The 25,593-nt window shown below is 44.4% G+C and overlaps 1 protein-coding gene across 1 annotated transcript in view; it reads left to right on the top strand.

Moving 5' to 3' along the window:
* The window catches only part of HSPA12A (heat shock protein family A (Hsp70) member 12A), an 85,499-nt gene that overhangs the window by 8,341 nt on the left and 51,565 nt on the right, over positions 1-25,593 (top strand). The window lies entirely within an intron of this gene.

Raw genomic sequence — 25,593 nt, forward strand, 5'->3', positions numbered from 1 at the left:
TGGCGAGGCCTGTTCTGAGTGGAACCTGTCCTGTTAAACCGCTGTATGGTCTTGGCCACCGTGATGCAGCTCAGTTTCAGGGTCTTGGTAATCTTCTTATAGCCTAGGCCATCTTTATGTAGAGCAACAATTCTTTTTTTCAGATCCTCAGAGAGTTTTTTGCCATGAGGTGCCATGTTGAACTTCCAGTGACCAGTATGAGAGAGTGAGAGCGATAACACCAAATTTAACACACCTGCTCCCCATTAACACCTGAGACCTTGTAACACTAATAAGTTACATGACACCGGGGAGGGAAAATGGCTAATTGGGCCCAATTTGGACATTTTCACTTAGGGTTGTACTCACTTTTGTTGCCAGCGGTTTAGACATTAATGGCTGTGTGTTGAGTTATTTTGAGGGGACAGCAAATTTACAATGTTATACAAGCTGTACACTCACTACTTTACATTGTAGCAAAGTGTAATTTCTTCAGTGTTGCACATGAAAAGATATAATAAAATATTTACAAAAATGTGAGAGGTGTACTCACTTTTGTGAGATGCTTTAGCTGTTGGTTTCACCATGTCCTCTCTGGGAGGGTCGGCCTCATTATAACCACCTGGTGCAATCTCAGTGTTCTGATGAGGGAAGCTGCAGTCCCTTCAGACATAATTAAAGAGGAACTTCACCTACCTTCTCCATTTGATTTTTTCATCCCCTCTTGACAAAAGTTGAGTTGTCCTCAATTCACATACTCACCGCCCAAAAAATGCAGCATTGACCTGCTCTGATCCACGTTCCGCTGCCCTATGCTGGATCCTGGACCGCCATTTTCTTCCCTGATGCCATTGGGAGCCAATCAGCAGGAGTTTTTTTTTAATTGCAGGCAGAATCACCTATGTGTGAACAGAGCCTTATGCCTCGTACACACGATCGGACTTTCTGTCAACAAAACCGTGGAATTTCGTTTGAAGGTTGTTGGCTCCAACTTTTCTTGCATGCACACAGTCACACAAATGTTGGCCAAAAATTTTGAACGTAGTCACGTACAAGACGTACGGCGAGTCGATAAAAAGGAAGTTCAATAGTTATGTGATATCTCCATTACGAACGCTAGTTTTACAAGACCGAGCGCTACCGGCTTGTACTTGATTCCGAGCATGCGTGGACTTATGTGCGACAGACTTGTGTACACACGCTCGGAAAGTCCGACAACAAAAATTTGTTGGCGGAAAATTTGAGAACCTGCTAACCAATATTTGTTGGCGGAAAGTCCGACAACAAATGTTCGATGGAGCATACACACGGTTGGACTCTCCGCCAACAAGCTCACATCCAACATTTCTTGTCGGAAAATCAGATCGTGTGTACGGGGCATTAGTCATGGGTCCCATAAAACTTTTATAAAAATGGGGGTGACCATTGTCCAACACACCCCCTATGTGTATTACCTGCACATTACCCGCCCCAGAGAGTCACAGAACAGTCTTGAGGGCTCATTCACACTAGGAGGTGCATCTGAGCATGCATGCTTTTTTTGTGCGTTCCTGCGCATCACGTTTTAGGGAAGCTTATTCATTTCAATGGGATGCCCTATGTGCATAAAATGCCTAAAAAAAGATGAAGGAGCAATTTATAAAATTGTGCCACACCAAAACGCATGCTACCATGCGTTTTGCCAGTTTTAAATGTGCATGTGCTTGCTAGATGCGTGAGGGTGCCATTAGGATTTAATAGCACTCGTACAAATCTGAAAAAAGCAGAGCAATTTATTTATTTTTTGGTGCAGGAAAATGCACAATTTTGCAAGCGTTTCTGCACCGCACCAGGTGTGAGCAAGCCCTGAAGCTGACACCAGCAGACTGCGTATCACAGAAGGGCACAGACCGATTTCATTGAAATGCATCTTGCCCATCGCTGCTCTCACGCTGTCTCGGGATACAGGCCGGGAGACGTCCCCGAGACGGGCGACCTTCTCCTCGCTATGAAGGTCAGTGTGACAGCAGCACTCTGCAGCTTAGACGTCCCTGTAATGTGAGGATGGCAGGAAGTGATCCTTCTTCCAGGGTGACCTTCCAGAGAGATAATACACAGCCGGAGCCCCTCCAGACAGACTCTATAGAGGATGGGGGCCCGGCTGGCACTATGGAGACTTCCATCACTTATCATTAGGGGACAGATGGCTTACAAGGCGATTCTGTACAGGAACAGAGCACCTCCGCTCCTCAGGGGCCCCCAAGGGCCCTTGTCAATGGACTTGTGTTGGGTTTCCATACAAGTCTATGGGGGTGATAAACCCGCTTGAAGCAGGTCAAAAAGAAAGTCGCCAGCAGGTCAATCACAGGGAATTCTGAACGATCTTAAACTGATGTCACTGAAACAAGCCCGTCCGAATAGGTCCTAACAGAGCCCACAGCAACCAATCAGAATCCTTGATTCATTGATAACCTTGGGCTCATAGGTGTGCGCAGCCTATTGCATTAGTGTGTGCACCCCAAAGTTCAAACACACATGCCTTTCTCTGCAGCCTCAGCTGCACTGGACAGTGAATGAATGGGAAGTGCTCTGTGCTGAGTGGCTTCCTGTTCATTCACAAACTGAAGCATAGTAAACACAGTTTACTACGCTTCAGTTATGAATGAACACAGTGAGTGAGTGTGTTCATTTAGAAAAGTAAGAGACCAGTAAATTCATATTGAGTAGCCCTTACCTATGCTCTCCATCCTGAAACATCCCCCGCAGCAGCCAAGGGAAGAGGAGGGAAGCCAGCAGCATTGCAGGAAGGGGGGGGGGGGAATAACATGGGTGAGGGGAGAGCCCAGGCAGTAGGGGTAGTTGGCACTGCACAGAGTGATTAGGGTGTGCCCAGGCACACCTGGAACCCCCCCTCCGCACACAACTTTGCTTGTAAAAGTTGACAGTTGGATGCCTCCGCACACACTCCTCCCTATCACTTCTTCAGTCTTGCCTCCCTCGCGCACTCACTGTCGTCCCCATCCTGTCACTGACAAGTATACAGATAAAGAAAGTCAGAGAAAAGTCAGAATCCTTTGTTGCATACTTGTTCTGGGTCAGTGACAAACAGTTGAAGCTAGAGGATCACCGTGACAGCCAGGCAGCTAGTATTTTCAGGAGAGCTCAGCAATGGCAGCCTCCTTGTTACTTGAGTCATGGCAGATTTAAACAGATGTAGACCATTAACCGGATGACGTTTAGGTTGGGTTCACACATATGTGCAGCCACAGTTTTGGTGCAGCAAGTCCGGTGCGGTTCTGTTCACTGTTTCAGGTGAGATTCAGGTGCAAATTTTTACCTGAATTCGACCCAAAGGGTCCCGTGTGGGACCCAAAAACGCACAGGACCCTTTTTAAAACTGCGCTGCGGCCGCACCACCACACATCAAAAGCTGGTCCGATGGTATGCGCATTGTATGTCGTTAACAACGCATCCAATTAGCATTAATGTGAACTGAGCTTTAGTTTGCGCTATGCATTTTTTTTTTGTTGCAAAATTTGCATTGAATTTTCACAATTGTACAAAATAACCAGAAAAAATAAAAGGAAAATAAAGCAAGAAAATAATAAAATAAAATAAATAAAGAAGGAAATATAAATGCATTTTGAACAATTGTCAGGTTTTTTTTTTTTTTTTTTTAACAAATTCCTTGTTTTCCCTTTTCTCCCTCTTTGTTCTGCAGATCTCCTGCAGCCTATGTGCAGCCACACTCCACACTGGCTGCATGGCATTCCTCAGGGGGGTTTCCTGATGGTGACAGCAGTGGACCCTGTCTATGTAATGTGTGCTGAGACCGCCACTTGTAGTCTCCATCAGAAAAGGGTGACAGGAAGGGGTGACAACACAGGAGCACATCAGGGGCAATGCATTGTCACCTTATAACAGGAAGTGCCTGAACAAGCACATTCATGGCAGAATATCCAGGGAATATTTTAACCACTTCAGCCCTGGAAAGCTTTACCCCCTACATGACCAGGCCATTTTTTGCAATACGGCACTGCGTTATTTTAACTGACAATTGCGCGGTCCTGCGACGCTGTACCCAATTAAAATTAATTTCCTTTTTTTCCCACAAATAGAGCTTTCTTTTGGTGGTATTTGATCACCTCTGCGGTTTTTATTTTTTGCACTATAAACAAAAAAAGAGCGACAATTGTGAAAATAAACAACATTTTTTACTTTCTGCTATAAAACATATCCAATAAAAAAAAAAAAATGTAAAAAAAATCAAATTTCTTCATCAGTTTAGGCCAATATGTATTCTTCTACATATTTTTGGTAAATAAAATCCCAAAAAGCGTATATTGATTGGTTTGCACAAAAGTTATTGCGCCTACAAACTATGGGATATTTTGCATTTTTAGTTATTCTTTTGTTTACTAGTAATGGCAGCGATCAGCGATTATTAGCGGGACTGCGACACTGCAGCGGACAAATCGGACACTAACTGACACTTTTTTGGGAACCAGTGACACCAATACAGTGATCAGTGCTAAAAATATGCACTGTTGCTGTACTAATGTCACTGGCAGGGAAGGGGTTAACATCAGGGGTGATCAAAGGGTGAGTGTGTCCTTAGGGAGTGCTTTCTAACTGTGTGGGGGATGGACTGAGGACACAGAGATCACTGTGTTCTTCCCTGTCAGAACGGGGATCTACGTTGTTTACATAGGCTGATCACCATTCTCATCTCTGGGGAATGATCGGCAGGTCGCGTGTGCCCCTGCTATTCATTGCACAAAATGACCTACAGGTAAGTCGTTTCGCGCAATAGAGCCGACCTACCGCAGTATATATGCGGTGGAGGTCTTTAAGTAGTTCATGAAAGACTTTTGAAATACCATTAACCCCTTCCCGCCCGCAGGGTCTTTATGCCCAGGGAATAGGCAATACTGTGTGATCATGTGACCATTGGGACCATCACATGCCTGACAAAGGGGTCCTGCGTGGCTCCGAAACATTGCACTATGTCTTCTGTGATGTGATCATTCTTTAATAAAGATTTGGATGTAATTTATGATCCGTAGTGTGCTGGCAAATATGTACATTTTATTGTGATTGTCTGTCACAGGATCAAGAGCCAGTCCTGCCAGCGCCCAATCATTACTCTAGATCAGGAGCTGTCTATGACAGCTCGGTCACAGTGCTGGGAGTACAGCGACCTCAGGCACCCATGGATGCATATGCATGCTCTTTGCAGCACATATGCGCTATGTGGGCGGTGGGAGGTTAACATATTAAAGCTTCTATATGATTTTAGTGATTGGGTTTACATCTACATCAGGGTTCTCCAAGCTTTTTAAGCAAAGGGCCAGTTTACTGTCCTTCAGACTTTACGAGGGCTGGATTGTGGCCAGTGGGAGTAGCAAATGCCTCAGACTTGGTGGTCAGTGGGGGGTAAAATAATTTCATAACACCTGTGGGCAGTAGGAGTTGTTGGTAGTAGTTGGAAAAAGAATCTCCATCGTTGGTGTCAGTGGGAGGAATAGTGCCCCACTGTTGGCGTTAGTGCAGAAATTATTGCCCTATAGTTGGTGTCAGTGGGAGGAATAAGTGTCCTATTGTTGGTATCAATGGGAGGAATAGTGCCCAATTGTTGGTGTCAGTGGGAGGAATAGTGCCATAAGGCCACGATAAAATCAAGCAAAGGGCCACATCAGGCCGTGGGAGGCAGTTTGGAGACCACTGATTTACATTCATTTTTTTACTCCCAGTGTTTGGGGGGGGGGGGGGGGGGGGAGGGGTAAGCATATAAGGAAGACCACCAACTCCACATCGCACATGCTATTTGGTTATTTGAATTGTGACGTACTTATCGCCAAATTAAAAATTTAAACTTCTGCAGAGCTACAACTCCCAGCATGTCCTGGCCAGCTCACAGATTCTGCAAATGCAGCTAATACTTTTTTTATTTCTGTTAATTGAATCAGGCCATACCTCAGTCCACAGGGTTGTCCCTATCTCTCAGTGATCTGATTGGCTGGATGATACAGCCCGTATATTCACAGCCAATCGCTGAGTGTGTCTCCGTTATGCTGTAATCAGCGCATCACAAAGTCTCCAAGATCACCTTTACCCTACAGACTATGTTCTGGATTTCGGCTGCTGCAGGATATAAATCAAACATGTTTAATGGCTGCGCAGCTCATTAATAAAACATCGCCACCACCCGGAGACACACAGTGTGTGTGTGGCTTTATCTACTGTCTGTGTCAGAGACTTATTTACCACGGAGGCACAACAGGCAGCTGTCTACTGGTTGCTGTGTATGGGGGGGGAAACAAGAAGTATTTTACAATATAAGTGAACTGTTTCTCTTTGTTCTTTTTGGTTATTAATGGCTTGTATTGGTTTCAAGGGTAAAGATGGTCCCACCCGGGGGGCAGTAAATACAGTAAGTTATTTCTGTCACCATCCTGGTTGGGTGGCAATTACTGTGGTTATAACAGTGGAATTTTGAGCTCCCTTAACGCAATGTTTTTTTATTTTTGTGTCGTGAAATAAAATTCTAATACTTTCTTTTTTTTTACTTCACAATTTTTGCAACATACGAGGTATTCGAGTGATTTGCTTTCCCAGGACTCAACCCTCCTCCTTTGCAGCACAGGCTTAGGACCGGCCATAGCAGAGTTAAATGGATAGAATTTTCTGATCCTCCACAGCTATTGCCATTTCTGGGACAGTAGATACAGGCCCAGTGGTATGTTTGGTTGACCCCCCCATCTGACACCCTCCCTATCTGATTCTCTCTCTCCCGCATACTCCTTTTTCCTCTATTCTTTACTATACTCCTTTTCTGTTTCCCCCACATTTCTTGGAAAAGGTGGCCTTGATAGTCATTTTAAATCAGACTCCATTTTCGTAGGTGTCATCCCTTATAATCTGTCAGGCCCGCCCAAGTGGTCAATAGAGCTTGCAGCTGTGGAGAATGTTCATAGTCTCTGTATAGTCCATTTCTCTGAGTCATTTTCACATTGAGTGTTACGCCTTGATGATGATATTCTCGGCTATTGCATATACTATCTTGGTTATGGTATAAAGCTCAAATGTCTTGCGTTGCTGTTATTACTGTTGTTGTGCCATATATAGTAATGTTGGAACTGGAAGGGGCTTTCCCCAAACTGTTCCCACAAAGTTGGGAGCATGAAATTGTCCAAAATGTCTTGGTATGCTGACACCTTAAGAGTTTCCTCCACTGGAACTAAGGGGCCAAGCCCAACCCCTGAAAAAACAATCCCACACCATAATCCCTCCTCCACTAAATGATTTTGACCAGTGCACAAAGCAAGGTCTATAAAGACATGGTTGAGCGAGTTTGGGGTTGAGATACTTGACTGGCCTGCACAGAGTCCTGACCTCAACCCGATAGAACACCTTTGGGATGAATTAGAGTAGAGACTGTGAGCCAGGCCTTCTCGTCCACATCGGTGCCTGACCTCACAAAGGCGCTTCTGGAAGAATGGTCAAACATTCCCATACACACACTCCTAAACCTTGTGGACAGCCTTCCAGAAGAGTTGAAGCTGTTATAGCTGCAAAGGGTGGGCCAACTCAATATTGAATCCTACGGACTAAGACTGGGATGACATTAAAGTTCATGTGTGAGCGTGTAAATTCAATACTTTTGATAATATAGTGTATCTTTCATACATGGGGGACACACAAGCTCATGTCTTAATTGCTGCTGCACTGCCATATCTGGTCAACTTGACCCGACCCCACCCATTACTTTCTAAAGCTTTGTGGAACTTTCATCCTTATAATGTTCTATAGACTGCTCCAGGAACCCTCTGACATAGCACCAATGAGAGATGCCACTAAAATTCTGCCTTTAGTTTGGGATCCAGTGCTCTTCCACCAACGTGAACCTTCCATACATGGAGGACACACAACCTTGTGTATTAATTGCTGCTGCAGCGCCATATCTGGTCAACTTGCCCGCCCCACCAATATCCCTAATCTAGAGCTGCCATAGGAAAGATCCATTCATACAGTGAATGAACACATAATGCAGAGTGCAGGTGAGTGAAGAGAGTCCTCTGACCACTCAGAGATCTCCTCCACATTCACAATGGAGGACATTAGTGAACACCACCAATGATGATCTGACAAAAGGAAGCCCAATGGATTGGTCTTTAAAGGGACCACTACCTGCTGTCTAGTGGCTGCTGGGAGTCACACCTGTTATACCCCTACCAATCTGCCATTTGCTGCCGCAGGGTGATAGCATTTTTATATTTTAAATCATTCCACCCAAAACAGACATGTCAGTGTTCCACCTCCCACTCCCGTAAGTCTGGCGTTCCCCCAGGGACATGTCTGTCAGCCTCCCACATTCTCTTTTCTCTGATGACAGTTTGTGGGATCCGTGCACTCTGGAGGTTGCAATTGGCGAAGAATCTACTAGATCTCCCACTCTATATTCCTGCAGCTATTATTCAATCACAGAAGAGGAAACTGATCTGTCATCCCTTCCAGAGGCGTAACCTGAGCCTTAAGGGCCCCCCTGACTGCCGAGGCCCTTTCCGTCAGTTCCAAGGACCTTCCCAATGATCCCAGAACGCCCTTTATTTTACTACCAGGGACCCTTGCAACCCTGGTAGTTCCGCCACTGATCCCTTCCACATCATGGCCCCTTTATAAGGGGGGGCATGATCCATCTGATGTCTTCTGGTTTCAGCCATTCTGAATTTGGTGTAACTTCACAATTTTTCTTCATTAAAGTGGAGTTCCACCCGCTTTTACAACTCTTCAGCATCCCTCACTAAACTGTGCATTGTAAACGAATTGGATATTTTTACATTTTTTCATTTTTCACTTCCTCCTCCCTGGCTGTGGCCCATCGCATCATTTCCTGTTTGCAATGCCTTCTGGGAAGGGCGGCAACTTCCTCTGACACTGCCGTTGCTATGGAAACCTGACCTGAAACCTATTACACTGCTTGTGCTGCACCGAGCATGTGCGAGATCTGCAAGGATGAGATCCAGCAAGAAATACAGTCTGGCTTCAGATGCCCACACTTAAGATGGCCACGGCCTGCTGTAAGTTTATAAAATAACAAACTACTGCTATAAACTAACAAAACAGACCTTAGTTTACAGACTAACTTTACTAGAATACTTTAAGCTTGTGTATTATAGGGGTATTTTTATGTAAATAGTATAATTTCGGCCGGAACACCACTTTAAACCGAATCCAATATAGGTGACGGCTCCAGGTTATAGTATTATTTGAAGTGATTTATGTATTGACAGATATCTTAGATTAGCTTTTCTCAACATTTTCAACACAGAGGAACCACTGAAATGACTTTCTGATTTTAGGGAACCCCTGCTAAAAATTGCTATATCTACAACTCATGATACATTGGTGTGATGGTCAGTGGGAAGAATTACCCCCTTACAGATAGCTAAAAAGATTGTTGGTGTCAGAGGGAACTTATCTCAGAGGCAGAAATTGCTCAAGGAACCCTTAGCAACTTCTGGAGGAACCCTGGTTGAGAAATCCTCTTTTAGATGGTTATGAATGACCCTAAACCAGTAGTAGGGGTACAATTCCTCCCATTGATATAAGGCATTTTTCCTCCCACTGACACCAACAAAAGTGCAACAATTCCTGCACTGACATCACCAAGAGGCACTTTTCCTCCCACTGACACCAATGGTGGGGCCCTATTCCTCCCACTGACACCAATGGTGGGGCACTATTCTTCCCACTGACACCAATGGTGGGGCACTATTCTTTCCACTGACACCAACGATGGGGCACTATTCTTTCCACTGACACCAGCAATGGGGCACTATTCTTACCACCAATACCAGCAATGGGGCACTATTCCTCCCACTGACACCAATGGTGGGGCACTATTCCTTCCTCTGACACCAACAATGGGTCACTATTCCTCCCACTGACATAAACAATGGGGCACTATTCTTCCCACTGACACCAATGATGGGGCCCTATTCCACCTACTGACACCAATGATGTGGCACTATTCTTCCCACTAACACCAGCAATGGGGCACTATTCCACCTACTGACACCAATGATAGGGCACTACTCCTCCCACTGATACTAATGATTCAGCACTAATAATTCCCATAATACTCAAGAGGGGACATTCTGGACACGGTCCGGCCCCCCTTAAATCTGAAGCACAGTAAACAGTCCCTTTGTTTAGAAAGTTTGGAGACCCCTGCTCTAAACCAATGTTTCTCACCCAGGTTCCTCCTGAGCTTTCTAGGGATTCCTTGAGTAGTGAGCAATGGTGGACTGATCTCTCACCCACACTGACCACCAATGTAAGGGCTGGATTATGACAAATCCAGGTTGTATGTGGAGCACCAAAATAAATTTGGACGGATCCACTTTATTGTAAAGAAAAAGCCAACTCATTTGGTGGGGTTTAAACTCACCCGCTTCATCAGGGCTGTAAAAAAAACCCCAAAAACGTCAGTATATAAAAGCTTAAGTACAGCCTTCTCTTTAGTCTTAAATGCGTACTCAGATTTCACTACACACTGTAAGCTTCTTAGAATCCGGAGCAAGTCACACAGAGCACGCCTCATTTCCCAGCTGGAGGATGCCCAGCATCATTTAGAGCTTTCCTCCCGGCCTGAATGTCACGGACTGCCTCTTTCATTATTAGATTTCCGTTATGAAGGGGCAGCATCACATGTACGTTACCTAGGACGGTTGGCATGCTAATGCAGTCTTCCTAGATACGCCCATTTTTTCAGACTAACACCCACTCAAAGTATTTTGATATTTGCATACCTCCTCCTAAGAGCCAACCCACTGCTTGCATCAAGGGTGAAAGCCCTTGAGTACAGTACTGAGGCGGGGTGCTCTGATGTTTAAGGAAGCTATGTACAGCACCCTGCTGACCCCTCCCACTAGCCATGATCTGCCTGCATTGCATAGAGAAGCATAGAGGCCCAGTGATGAGATCACTGGGTCTGAAATAATGTATATAATGAAAACAAGTTTTATTAAAAAAAATGACTTTCCTGTTGATGAAGGGGAAGGGAGGAAGCTGGATGGGCAAAATACATACCCACACTCCATGAAAATTTCCACATTTTGTCATGTTACAACCAAAAACGTAAATGTATATTATTGGGATTTTATGAGATCAACCAACACAAAGTGGCACATAATTGTGAAGTGGAAGGAAAATGATAAATGGTTTTCAATTTTTTTACAAATAAATATGTGAAAAGTGTGGTGTGTATTTGTATTCAGCCTCCTTTACTCTGATACTCCTAATTAAAATCTAGTAGAACCAATTGCCTTCAGAAGTCACCTAATTAGTAAATAGAGTCCACCTGTGTGTAATTTATCCTCAGTATAAATACAGCTGTTCTGTGAAGCCCTCAGAGGTTTGTTAAAGAACCTTAGTACACAAGCAGCTTCATAAAGGCCAAGGAACACACCAGGCAGGTCAGGGATAAAGTTGTGGAGAAGTTTAAAGCAGGGTTAGGTTATAAAAAAATATCCCAAGCTTTGAACATCTCACGGAGCACTGTTCAATCCATCATCCGAAAATGGAAAGAATATGGCACAACTGCAAACCTACCAAGACTGGGCCGTCCACCTAAACTGAGAGACCAAGTAAGGAGAGCATTAATCAGAGGAGCAGCCCAGAGCCCCATGGTAACTCCGGAGGAGCTGCAGAGATCCACAGCTCAGGTGGGAGAATCTGTCCACAGGACAACTATTATGCCCTGTACACACGGTCGGACATTGATCGGACATTCCGACAACAAAATCCTAGGATTTTTTCCGACGGATGTTGGCTCAAACTTGTCTTGCATACACACGGTCACACAAAGTTGTCGGAAAATCCGATCGTTCTATACGCGGTGACGTAAAACACGTACATCGGGACTTTCATCTCTTTATTTATTCTGAGCATGCGTGGCACTTTGTCCGTCGGATTTGTGTACACACGATAGGAATTTCCGACAACGGATTTTGTTGTCGGAAAATTTTATCTCCTGCTCTCCAACTTTGTGTGTCGGAAAATCCGATGGAAAATGTCCGATGGAGCCCACACACGGTCGGAATTTCCGACAACACGCTCCGATCGGACATTTTCCATCGGAAAATCCGACCGTGTGTACGGGGCATTAGTCGTGCACTTCACAAATCTGGCCTTTATGGAAGAGTGGCAAGAAGAAAGCCATTGTTGAAAGAAAGCCATAAGAAGTCCTGTTTTCAGTTTGTGAGAAGCCATGTGGGGGACACAGCAAACATGTGGAAGAAGGTGCTCTGGTCAGATGAGACCAAAATTTTACTTTTCGGCCTAAAAGCAAAACGCTATGTGTGGCGGAAAACTGAACACGTCATCCCCACCGTGAAACATGGTGGTGACAACATCATGTTGTGGGGATGCTTTTCTTCAGCAGGGACAGGGAAGTTGAAAGATGGTTGTACAAAGTATTGAATACAAATGCACGCCACACTTTTCACATATTTACAGTGCCTTGAAAAAGTATTCACACCCCTTGAAATTTTTCACATTTTGTCATGTTACAACCAAAAACATAAATGTATTTTATTGGTATTTTTATGTGATAGACCAACACAAAGTGCCACATAATTGTAAAGTGGAAGAAAAATGATAAATGGTTTTCAAACTTTTTTACAAATATGTGAAAAGTGTGGCGTGCATTTGTATTCAGCCCCCCGGAGTCAATACTTTGTAGAACCTCCTTTCACTGCAATTACAGCTAAAAGTCTTTTTCTCTACCAGATGTCTCCACCAGCTTTGCACATCTAGAGAGGGACATTTTTGCCCATTCTTCTTTGCAATATAGCTCAAGCTCTGTCATATTGGATGGAGAGCATCTGTGAACAGCAATTTTCAAGTCTTTCCACAGATTCTCAATTGGATTTAGGTCTGGACTTTGACTGGGTCATTCTAACACATGAATATGCTTTGATCTAAACCATTCCATTGTAGCTCTGGCTGTATGTTTAGGGTCGTTGTCCTGCTGGAAGGTGAACCTCCGCCCCAGTCTCAAGTCTTTTGCAGACTCTAATAGGGCGTACACACGGTCGGACTTTGTTCGGACATTCCGACAACAAAATCCTAGGATTTTTTCTGACGGATGTTGGCTCAAACTTGTTTTGTCTACACACGGTCGCACAAAGTTGTCGGAAAATCTGATCGTTCTAAACGCGGTGACGTAAAACATGTACCTCGGGACTATAAACGGGGCAGTGGCCAATAGCTTTCATCTCTTTATTTATTCTGAGCATGCGTGGCACTTTGTCCATTGGATTTGTGTACACACGATCGGAATTTCCAACAACGGATTTTGTTGTCGGAAAATTTTATCTCCTGCTCTCCAACTTTGTGTGTCGGAAAATCCGATGGAAAATGTCCGATGGAGCCCACACACGGTCGGAATTTCCGACAACACGCTCTGATCGGACATTTTCCATCGGAAAATCCGACCGTGTATACGGGGCATAACAGGTTTTCTTCTAAGATTGCCCTGTATTTGGCTCCATCCATCTTCCCATCAACTCTGACCAGCTTCCCTGTTCCTGCTAAAGAAAAGCATCCCCACCTAACCCTGCTTTAAACTTCTCCACACCTTTATCCCTGATCTGTCTGGTTTGTTCCTTGGCCTTCATGAAGCTGTTTGTTCACTAAGGTTCTCTAACAAACCTCTGAGGGCTTCACAGAACAGCTGTATTTATACTGAGATTATATTACACACAGGTGGACTCTACTAATTAGGTGACTTCTGAAGGCAATTGGTTCCACTAGATTTTAGTTAGGGGTATCAGAGTAAAGGGGGCTGAATACAAATGCACGCCACACTTTTCCGATATTTATTGGTAAAAAAGTTTGAAAACCATTTATCATTTTTCTTCCACTTCACAATTATGTGCCACTTTGTGTTGGTCTATCACATAAAATCCCAATAAAATACATCTACGTTTTTGTTTGTAACATGACAAAATGTGTAAAACTTCAAGGGGTATGAACACTTTTTTAAGACACTGTATAGGCAGAGTAAACCTGAGCTTTAAATACATTAACCTAGTATTACCGCAACACTATCTGATATTATGATGGTATAACATTTTATAAGTGAGAATGTCTTCATATAGTTCATAAAACACAGCACACTGTATGAAACAAGATCCCAGATGTGCTAAAGTGCAGGGATTGTACTGTCTAAAATTACCACATTGACAAAATGTTATATTTTTTATAAATTATTATTAATCATTATAATATTGCATTAAAACAATAGCACTGTAAAGTAATAACAATACATATTACATAATAGAAAATAGGGAAATTGGAAATTGACAGTGTCCAACATTATATATAGAAATGTAGATATGTTTAAAATGTATAATATTTTATTACAAAACAAGTATAACAAAACAATCATAGGTGCTTAAAAAACAGAGTAACATATAGTAACTAATACTGACCAGAGTATCCTGTAGTAGTGACTGGTAGCGAATCCCTACATGTTTCGTCAAACATTGTCTTCTTCTTTGTAATTACCAGTGTGAGACAATGGCTCTAATAACAATGGATACAAAAACAAAATTTCAGTAATTGGCAACAGATTAGTAGTTGATTTACAAAGCATGCAAAATAACAATCGCATATACCAAACTAATTGTGTGGTATGGCTCGTGATATCACACACCACCTAGTGCCCGCCTACCTAAGAGTGCCCCCATGAGCAGGGTGCTCACCAAAGAAATTCCTTCAATACTGTTACCCCTATTCTGTTACCTCCATCCCATCACCCCATTGTATCACCTCTGTCCTGTTATCACCATCTTGCTGATTTCATGGGATCATTTTGGGATGCATTAGACGTCCCTTGTGCTCCCTAACATAATGTGATTGCTGGTTAATGATTTCCTGGTAGGAATATTATAATGGGCGTTTTATTGTCGGAGTGTTATTCCGGGCAGAGCGGTTTATACGACCCTCAGTGATTGGTAATTACAGCGCTGATTTTTATTTTCGGTTGGCCTGTGTTTTTGTTCCGGTCATCAATCAGTGATTGGATAAACAGAGTGACAGGACACAGAGGAGATTCTTGTCTTCCTTGCTGTGAAATAAGTGTTTTCTCTGTTGTTTGCTGATTATATATTTTGTGCAAAATAGTTCTCATTGCTTGATTTAATTTAGGGGTAAGATCCAATGAAAGACGCTCTCTGGTCTATACATATGTGCGTCCTGTAGATTACTGCATACATTTTCTTGCAAAAAAGCACTTACTCTTTCATTCTAGTTCTTCCCGCACATCATTTGTGGAATGTAAACCCTAAATTTCATACCTCAACGTGTACAATTGTCCTCCTTGGAGATCCTGCCAGTAGCAGCACTTCCTGTTGCTGGCCTAGTGTTGTCACCCATCAACAGGAAGTGCTATTGCTTTGTGCACTCTTCAGTTGGCCAATGGCCTTCCAAGTTAGACACATACAGTACGTAGGAAGCCCAACGACCAACTAATTGATCTAACATGGCAGCCTGACAATGCTGCTGCTAATTGTAAGGCAGTGTCTTAAGGGCGTATTGATAAAAACTTTGCATAGCTGTTTTTCTTTTAAAAATGCACGTACAGTATCTCACAAAAGTGAATACACGCCTCACATTTTTGTAACTATTTTCTTCTATCTTTTCATGTGACAACACTAAAGAAATGACACTTTGTTACAATGTAAAGTAGTGAGTGTACAGCTTGTATAACAGTGTAAATTTGCTGCCCCCTCAAAATAACTCAACACACAGCCATTAATGTCTAAACCGCTGGCAACAAAAGTAAGCACACCCCTAAGGGGAAATGTCCAAATTGGGCCCAAAGTGTCAATATTTTGTGTGGCAACCATTATTTTCCAGCACTGCCTTAACCCTCTCGGGCATGGAATTCACCAGAGCTTCACAGGTTGCCACTGGACTCCTCTTCCACTCCTCCATGACGACATCACGGAGCTGGTGGATGTTAGAGAGTATGCTCTCCTCCACCTTCCATTTGAGGATGCCCCACAGATGCTCAATAGTGTTTAGGTTTGGAGACTTGGCCAGTCCATTACCTTTACCCTCAGCTTCTTTAGCAAGGCAGTGGTCATCTTGAAGGTGTGTTTGGGGTCGTTATCATTTTGGAATATTGCCCTGCAGCCCAGTCTCTGAAGGGAGGGGATCATGCTCTGCTTCAGTATGTCACAGTACATGTTGGCATTCATGGTTCCCTCAATGAACTGTAGCTCTCCAGTGCTGGCAGCACTCATGAGGCCCCAGACCATGACACTCCCACCACCATGCTTGACTGTAGGCAAGACACACTTGTCTTTGTACTCCTCACCTGGTTGCCGCCACACATGCTTGACACCATCTGAACCAAATAAGTTTATCTTGGTCTCATCAGACCACAGGACATGGTTCCAGTAATCCATGTCCTTAGTCTGCTTGCCTTCAGCAAAATGTTTGCGGGCTTTCTTGTGCATCATCTTTAGAAAAGGCTTCCTTATGGGATGACAGCTATGCAAACCAATTTTATGCAGTGTGCGGAGTATGGTCTGAGCACTGACAGGCTGACCCCCCAACCCTTCAACCTCTGCAGCAATGCTGGCAGCACTCATATGTCTATTTCCCAAAGACAACCTCTGGATATGACGCTGAGCACGTGCACTCAACTTCTTTGGTCGACCATGGCGAGGCCTGTTCTGAGTGGAACCTGTCTTGTTAAACCGCTGTATGGTCTTGGCCACCATGCGGCAGCTCAGTTTAAGGTCTTGGCAATCTTCCTATAGCCTAGGCCATCTTTATGTAGAGCGACAATTCTTTTTTTTCAGATCCTCAGAGAGTTCTTTGCCATGAGGTACCATGTTGAACTTCCAGTGTCCAATATGAGAGATTGAGAGGGATAACACCAAATTTAACACACCTGCTCCCCATTCACACCTGAGACCTTGTAACACTAACGAGTCATGTGACATTGGGGTGGGAAAATGGCTAATTGGGCCCAATTTGGACATTTGCACTTAGGGGTGTACTCACTTTTGTTGCCAGTGGTCTAGACATTAATGTCTGTGTGTTGAGTTATTTTGAGGGGACAGCAAATTTACACTGTTATACAAGCTGTACACTCACTACTTTACATTGTAGCAAAGTGTCATTTCTTCAGTGTTGTCACATGAAAGTATATAAAATATTTATAAAAATGTGAGGGGTGTACTCACTTTTGTGAGATACTGTACATCATTGCCCTTAGATGGTGCTGACTCTCAAAGGACATAGTTATGCTCCTCAGCACCAACTAGTGGCCATAATTTTGGTATTTTGCACATTTACATATTCAAATTGCACAGAATATAGTCTGAGAGCATTTGATATTGCCCTTGGTGTTGTCAGCCTGAATCTGGAAGTGTTGTTACTGGCAGGATCTCCAGATAATTAACTTTGCACCAGATTCGCAAAATATTATTTCTTTTAGACAACTGCATGCAGTGAAATATGATTGCAAACATAGTAAAATTTACATTCTGAGTTTACATACACTTTAATGTTCTCTATCGGCACTTGGCAACAATGATTTTCGCACCTTCCACAAACCTTAAGAGCCGGTTCACACAGGGGCAGCATGACTTGCAGCGCGACTCAAAGAGGTGACTTGCAAAATGACTTCTGTATAGAAGTCAATGCAAGTCGCCTGAAGTAGCCCCAAAAGTAGTACAAGAACCTTTTTCTAAGTCGGAGCGACTTGAGTCGTTCCTATTAGAGCGGTTCCATTGTACAGGGCGGAACGCGACTTGTCAGGCGACTTGAAAGGATTTTTCTTCCTCCGGGCAGTTTATATAGGCAGAATTTGATCATACCGGTATGCGCATCAACGACCATGGCTGTGCCAACCTCACCATCTTCTGCAGTGCCCTGTAGTTTCCATTTGATCAATGCCAGGCCTACTGTGTGCATCTATTTCCCTTTTTCTGTCATGCTTGAGGTGATTGTAGCTGTATTAGTGCACTTGCAACAGAGACAATTGAGTACTGTTCGTGATACTGTTTTTATTTTTTATATCTGTCAGTAATATAGGAAAGGCCAACCATTTCCAAATGTACTAAAGTCACAAAGACTGTGATTGGCCTGGTACAGGAAAAGGCCGGGGATGTCATTGCTGTCATCTCAACAATTATTTGTATGTAAGCTCAATACATCAAAGCCAATATCTTACCCTCTGAGGAATTGGAGAGGCCTGACAGATGGAGCAGCAATGTCAGCTAAAGGGTTAATGTTTTCTCTGTGCCCCAAAATACCCCCCCTGGGAAAGTGATCATTAATCTGATCCCGCATGAGGCCCCAACGGACAGCCCCCCGGACATCTGGGCAACAAAAAATAATAGCTGCATATTACCTCTCTGACTAACCCAATATTACTCATGTATGTAGCTTCCCTACTACATACATGTATTATTTATATATTAATGCAGTATATATATTGCAAAAAGTTATATTATACAAGAATGACATCACCATTGTCCAGATATAAGTTATATTATATAGGAGTGACATCCCTACTCTCCAGATATAAGTTATATTATACAAGAATGACATCACCGCTCTCCAGATATAAGTTATTTTATTCAGGAGTGACATCACCACTCTCCAGATATAAGTTATTTTATTCAGGAGTGACATCACCACTCTCCAGATATAAGTTATATTATTCAGGAGTGACATCACCACTGTCCAGATATTAGTTATATTATGCAGGAGTGACATCACCGCTCTCCAGATATAAGTTATATTATACAAGAATGACATCACCACTCTCCAGATATAAGGTTTATTTAACAGCAGTGACACCACCGCTCTCCAGATATAAGTTATATTAGAGATTTCACCATATACAGTTATAATGTATCCAGTAATAGTAGATCCTCGGTCTCCTTTAGCTGTACTATGCAGCAATCACTGGCGCTGGGCTCTGGATAATGTACAGAATATATACAGGAAATAACTGTGGGTGGAGGAGGGGAGGGCGGCGTATAAATAGAATGTGTGAGTGTAGCAGGATTTCGGTGCAGCAGGTGGGATATGGTGGAGGGATGTCTATATCTGAACAATGGGGGCTCATTACAGCGGCATCGTCCTCTGTGCCCCCCCGCTGTGCTCTTATTGGTCAGTTCCTGTTGGAAATAAACACAGTATTTCTGCTGCTGTTTCTGAACATCATCGTCATCCTTATTCATCGTCCCTTACTGATCATTATGGAGCCCGGCTTCTTCGATCTTATCTGTTGTGATGGATCGGAGTCACTGACACGGAATGAGGATGCAGCAATTGAAACCAGAACCCTATCAGTACCAGTCCAGGTCACATGAGCCAGAGGATCAGTAGCCAGGCAACTAGCATTTTCAATAGGAGCGCAGTAATGAGATCCCTTGGTGATCCTGCCATGGAGGTACTTGTTCAAGCACTTCCTGGTATAGGGTGGCATCCCTGTCTCCCAATCGTGCTCCTGCACTGTCACTCTACTTCCAAGACTACCATTGATAATTACAACACGCATTACATTACCCTACTTACCAATAAGAATGGGCTCGGGCGTGTTCAGATCGAATCCGCCAGGAATCCGGCACTGCACATCACCAATCAGAGGCAGCGTGTGTATGCAGCTGCCGGTCAGGAAATGCCTCATTGCCTATGATTGGTGATGTGCAGTGACAGCTTCATGGCGGGTACGATCCGAACACGGCCGAGCTAGGGTTGCCACCTGTCCGGGATTCACCCGGACAGTTCGAGTTTGGAATCATGCATCCGGGTTTCAGACTGCCTGAAACCCAGACACATTATTCAGACTGGACTATGGCTTCCCAGCAGGGTTGCTGGCTGCAGTTGTCTAAGCTGAGAGTGTCTGCTCATCTTCATGCTGCCCAAAGCCAACACTAACAATACCCCCCAAATACACACACAGCCGGAGAGAGGGCCCAATCTACACCTCTTCCTCCCACCCCTACCCCTCTGTGTTTGCCCACACTTCAATCCCCAGCGCTGTGCCTCTGAAAAGGAAAGTGGGGGCCTGAAATGTGAAGTCCAGCAGCCTCAGATACATCTGGATGAGAGGTGAAGACTGCCAAGGGGTGAGTGAGCTCACCATCCATCCCTGTCTGTGACCGAAGTCTCCCCCCTTCACTCTTCTGCCTCTGAGTGAGTACAATAAGATAAATCAGGGTTCTCAGAGCACCCCTTACATCAGAGGTCCCCTTTACACCAGAGACCACAGTGTTCCCTCTTACATCAGAGTCCTCTCCATACATCAGAGTTCTCAGTTCCCCCTTAAATCAGGGTTCCCAGAGCATCCCTTATGTTAGAGTCCCCAGAGTTCTCCCTTACATCAGAGTCTGCAGAGTCCCCCCTGTGAAAGGGAACTCTGCGAGTTCAGATGTAAAAGGTGAACTCTGTGGACTCTGATGTAAAGGGGGACTCTTGTGATTAACTTCATATGATTAGAAATGTTATTTATTAGCAAAATAGATGTATATAAAAAAAAAAAATTGCTGTGCGCCGCTAAAGTGTTTCAACATTTCAGTCTCCAGGAATCCATTAACCCCACCCCCAGTCTTCCTTGGGCCCGCCAACTTAACTTAAGTGTTCTACTCATACCCGCCCACTAATTATGCAGGGACCACCTGCCCCACCCCTGAGCACTACAATAGATGCCTTATTGAGTTACTGCACATGTGCAGTAACAGAAAAAAAGGTGACACTGAGCCCAGGACATAACCCAGGACACAGCATCATTAGTACTGAGGTCCAAGATGGGGGACTGTCCCGCAAGATCCAGGACAGTTGGCAGCAAAGCGTTACACAGTTATGGACAATGTTATCACTATCAGGTATCCCAGAGGTAAATAGAAAACACCGCGCTAACCAGTAAAATGAATGAAAGCTGCTGCATACAGTTTGACAAAAGCAACAAAATAGGCATATGGAAAAATGCAGCGCATGTACAAATGAATATAGGTCTTTAAAATGGTGAAACAGTCAAGAAATAACTAATTGACCACAGGTGCCTTGAAACACAAACGTCCATAGATGGATGTAAATGTCCAACCGCACAGGAGGAATAAGTACTCCAAGGGGTGGTGATGGTCTGATGGTTGTCAGAAAACACCTGGCATCATACAGCGACTTCCCAACCGAGAAACTGGGTCCCAATGGGTCATTCAGAGAAAGTGCAAAAAAGCCTCTTACTAGATCCTGTGGATTCCCATGTCAGCGACAGGGAATCGCATGCGCAGTTTGTCACAAATGACGTGGAATGGGAGCTCAGGAATCGCCAATCTCTTGGATTGTGGTCTGTATGGATCTCGGCCGGCAACCGGATGGGTCCTCACAACGAACCGTCCTCACACCGAACCGTCCCAGCGTGCATCAGAAGTTTCACAAACGGTCCCCCGAAAGGAGCAGTTGGAGGGACTGGATCTCATGCGGTAAATGTGGAAACAAAAAGAATGTGCCTCCACATGGTGCAGATAAAAAAGGGTGTTTTTATTGACAAAAACGACCATACACAAATAAAAGCGTGATCACGGTGGATAAAAACGAATGGGCAACAAAGAGAGTGGTGTATGTACCCGACGCGTTTCGACCTAGGGGTCTTCAACAGGGGCATAGACCACTCACTCCAAGTTGCCAAATATATATAATAAAATTATTTAGAGAAGGACCAATCACAAGGGCTGAAAAACCAGGAGATTGGATTGGGTGAATACAATCACATGACTTGCTTGAATGTCTAGACATAAAGATCATACACAATTTCTATATAAATAAATGAATGACATTAAGGTGAAGCTCAGGAGACTGTATAAAGGTCTACAAGCAGAAAAATATATCACTCTATGATCTCTCTACCTGAGAACTGCCATGCAGCCTTTGCTTGAGTACATTTATATAGGAAGTGGCTGCAAAGGGGCAGAAAGGAGATCAGCAGCATGCAGATCTAACAAAGGATAGGAGTAACATGGAGGCTACCATAGTTGAGCTCTATTAAAAATACCAGTTTCCTGGCTGTCAGTGACCTTCTGTCTTCAATTGTTTGTCACTGACCCAGTTACGTAGGCACCACCATCACCATCGGGCAACCCGCCCTGGGAAATGCCACGCAGCCATCGCTGGAGTGCATTGAGATAGGAAGTGGCAGCAAAAGGGCTACATGGGGATCAGCAGCAATAATATGTAACAAAGGATGAGAAAAAAAAAAGGAAAAAAGACAATTGCATATAATACACGGTGCACAGAGCAAATGAAATGTCATCCGGTTAGACTACGTTTCCACTATTGCGACCCCAAAGTCGCGCGATTTAGAATGCGACTTTGAGTGCAGCCTTGATCCAACTTTACAGTCTCTGGATCAAAGTTGCATCAAAAGTCGTATCAAAGTAGTGCAGGAACATTTTCAAAGTCACTGCAACTTTAAGTCGCATAGATGGAAACAGGTGCCATTGAAATCAATGGGCTGTGACTTGTCATGCAACTTTATGTGTCCAAAGTCACATGACAAGTGACACTAGTGGAAATGGAGCCTTAGGGTTTACATTTACTTAAATGGCTTGAAGCAAACCGGTTACAAAAGTAACATGGAGGCTGCCATTGCTGAGCTCTCCTAAAATGACCAGCTGCCTGGCTGTCGTGGTGATCCCCTGGCTTCAATGGTTTGTCAGTGACCCAGTTATGCAGGCATGGTCCACTGTTGTCACCAGCAGGGAACCTGCCCTCAGAAATGCCATGCTGCCCATCGCTGGAGTACGTGTAGGCGGGAAGGGGCTGCAAAGAAGCTGCAGGCGATCAGCAGCACTCAGAGGTAATAAAGGATAAAAAAAAAAGGAAGTTTCATTCAAACAATTGACAAGTGTTTCCAAAACACGGTGCACAGAGAAAACTAACTCCAGTGGTAGTGGGAGTCGGGAAACGATGGCAGGGGTCTGGGACGGGAAGCGTTAATAGCAGCAGATGGAAAGCGTTCATTCATTATGGGTGGAACTTGTAACCCCACCGCTCCCAGCGGACGCAGGAGGACAAGCCGGGATCTGTGTGTCGCCGGGACAGATGGGACAAAACATCATTTATGTCTTTTCCTGTCCTCACTCCATGACACAGATCCTCCATACGCGGGAGGTCAGTGTCCCCGGGAACACCATCTGGGTCGTGAATTCTAAATGTCCCTCCACCGCTCGGAATATTCTTCCCCTGGTTATAGGGGGGCCCAGTGAGGGTGTTCCCATATCATTGTCTTCTGTCTGGGATAATCGCATCAAGATTGCGGACATGCCACCTGATACAATGCAATACCCAGAGAGGCAAACGCCAACCTAATCCACTGCCGCTGTATAGACCGTCATTGTACGATGCTCTATATCAGTGGTCTCTAAACTGCCACCTGGGGGCCAGATGTGGCCCTTCGCTTCCTTTTATCTGGCCCTTGGGGCACTATTTCATCCACTGATACCCACTATGGGGCATAATTCCCCCCACCCCCCCACTGGACCCCGTTGAAGGGGCATACTTCCTCCCAATGACACAACAATTGGGCCCAATGACACCAATGATGGGGCACACTTCCTCCCAATGACACCAACAATTGGGCCCAATGACACCAATGATGGGGCACACTTCCTCCCAATGACACCAACAATTGGGCCCAATGACACCAATGATGGGGCACACTTCCTCCCACTAACACCAAAGATGGCATTTTTTTTCCCCACTGATGTTGAGACCTTTTCTACTCCCAATGGCCGCAGTCTGCCTCCCCAAAAGACTGAAGGACAGTAAACTGGTTCTTTATTTAGAAAGTTTGGAGACCCCTGATCGATCTATATTAATTTCTCCACATGTAATACAATCTGACTGTACAATCTACTTTAGATCCACCAACAAACTGTGTAATACCAGGGCCTGTCTGATTGGATACAATTAAAGCGGTATTAAACCCATAAGGAAACATTTCTTATATTGCAGCTTGCCAATCCCTAGATGTGATGGCTGCATTCGTTTTCTTTTTTAGGCTTTCTTTCTTCTATTTTCATCTGGTGAACCAGCCAGTAAGTCTGTTGTTTTTCAAAAGAACTTACATTTACAGGGATAAGACAAAGTATTTCCCACCATCAAGGGTGCTTACAAAAATCGGCTTTTTTTTTACATTTATGTAAAACCTTTCTCCCAAAAGGAAAAAAAACTGTTTGCTGTAACTGATTACACAGTGTGAACTGGAGTTTGGCTTCAATTTGTTAGTGTATCTAAATCTGCTAACACTCCTCTCCACCCAGACTGACAATGCTGCTGTCCAAAGGTGCCCCATGTGCTCCTTCATCCAGAGTGGAGGGCGTTCTAATACAAGAGGTGTGTTACTGGCCAACTCACCAGGTGAAAACAGAGGGAAAAAGCCTAAAAAAGAAAACAAATGCAGCCACCACATCTAACGATTGGTAATATGCAATAGGTGACATTCTTAGTTGTGGGTTTAATAGCGCTTTAGGAGGATTGTATAGGCAGGTCGATATGTTATGTAGGGGTCTACATTCGCACAGCCGTAACAAATAATCTCCATAATGTGACTAATATGTGCATTTCCTGTGGTCATCAGCTCCATCTAGTGGTCATAAAGTGTTATTTACCTGATTACTGCTATTTACCTGATTTATAAGCAGAATCCCATAGCTATGGTTAATATGAAGGAGATTGTACAAAAAATTGTCACATGTATAGTAAGCTTTGGATAGGTTTGGGTCGACAACCACCCCAAGTATATGGGAAGGTTTAACCTGATTATTATGGGTGGAAGTCACCCTGACCTTCAGAAGAAATGTATTCTACTTGCAGACAGGGCTGCTGTTAGAAACCGCAGGGCCCAGTACAGACAACCTGAAAAGGGGCCCCATACAGCCAAGGCTTCAGTTATGAATGAACACAGTGAGTGATCAGTACAGATCACTCACTGTGTTCACTCAGGGAAGGAAGGGGCTGGTAAATATGACATATTTACTGGACCCTTCCCCCATTCTCCACATTGAAGGATCCTATTGTGTGCTTGCAGCTGCCGTTGGAAAGGAGAGGAGGGAAGCCGGAAGCACTGTGGGGGTCGGAAGCACTGTGGGGGTCGGGTGGGCGATTAGTGTGGCGTTGGGGGGGCAATTACTGGAACCGATCCCCTGTATAGCTCTCTGTGCAGCAGCTGAAAGCCAATGGGAGGGAGAGGAGAAGAAGCCAGCTTTCAGCTGCTGCAGAGAGAGCCATACAGGGGATTGGTTTCAGTAAGTGCCCCCCCCTGCCGCAACAATAACCCTCCCTGCCCACATCTGATTCACCTTGCTGCCTGGGCCCCCCTGCTGGCCCAGGCCCCGTACAGGAGGACCAGTGGTACCCCCTTATCCATGGCACTGCGTGCAGACGCCAAGTGGAACAGATTGCCTGGGACAGTCCTTTATCTTAGTTCCCAGTCTGGAAGATGCTGTGTCCTGGGTGATACACCATAACAGAGTAAGGCATTAAGTACAGTGGTCAGGGGCCACAAATAGGTGGACCCCAAATAATTAGAGGTGG

The sequence above is a fragment of the Aquarana catesbeiana genome, linkage group LG08, assembly GCF_042186555.1.
Source record: "Aquarana catesbeiana isolate 2022-GZ linkage group LG08, ASM4218655v1, whole genome shotgun sequence".
Lineage (NCBI taxonomy): Eukaryota > Metazoa > Chordata > Amphibia > Anura > Ranidae > Aquarana > Aquarana catesbeiana.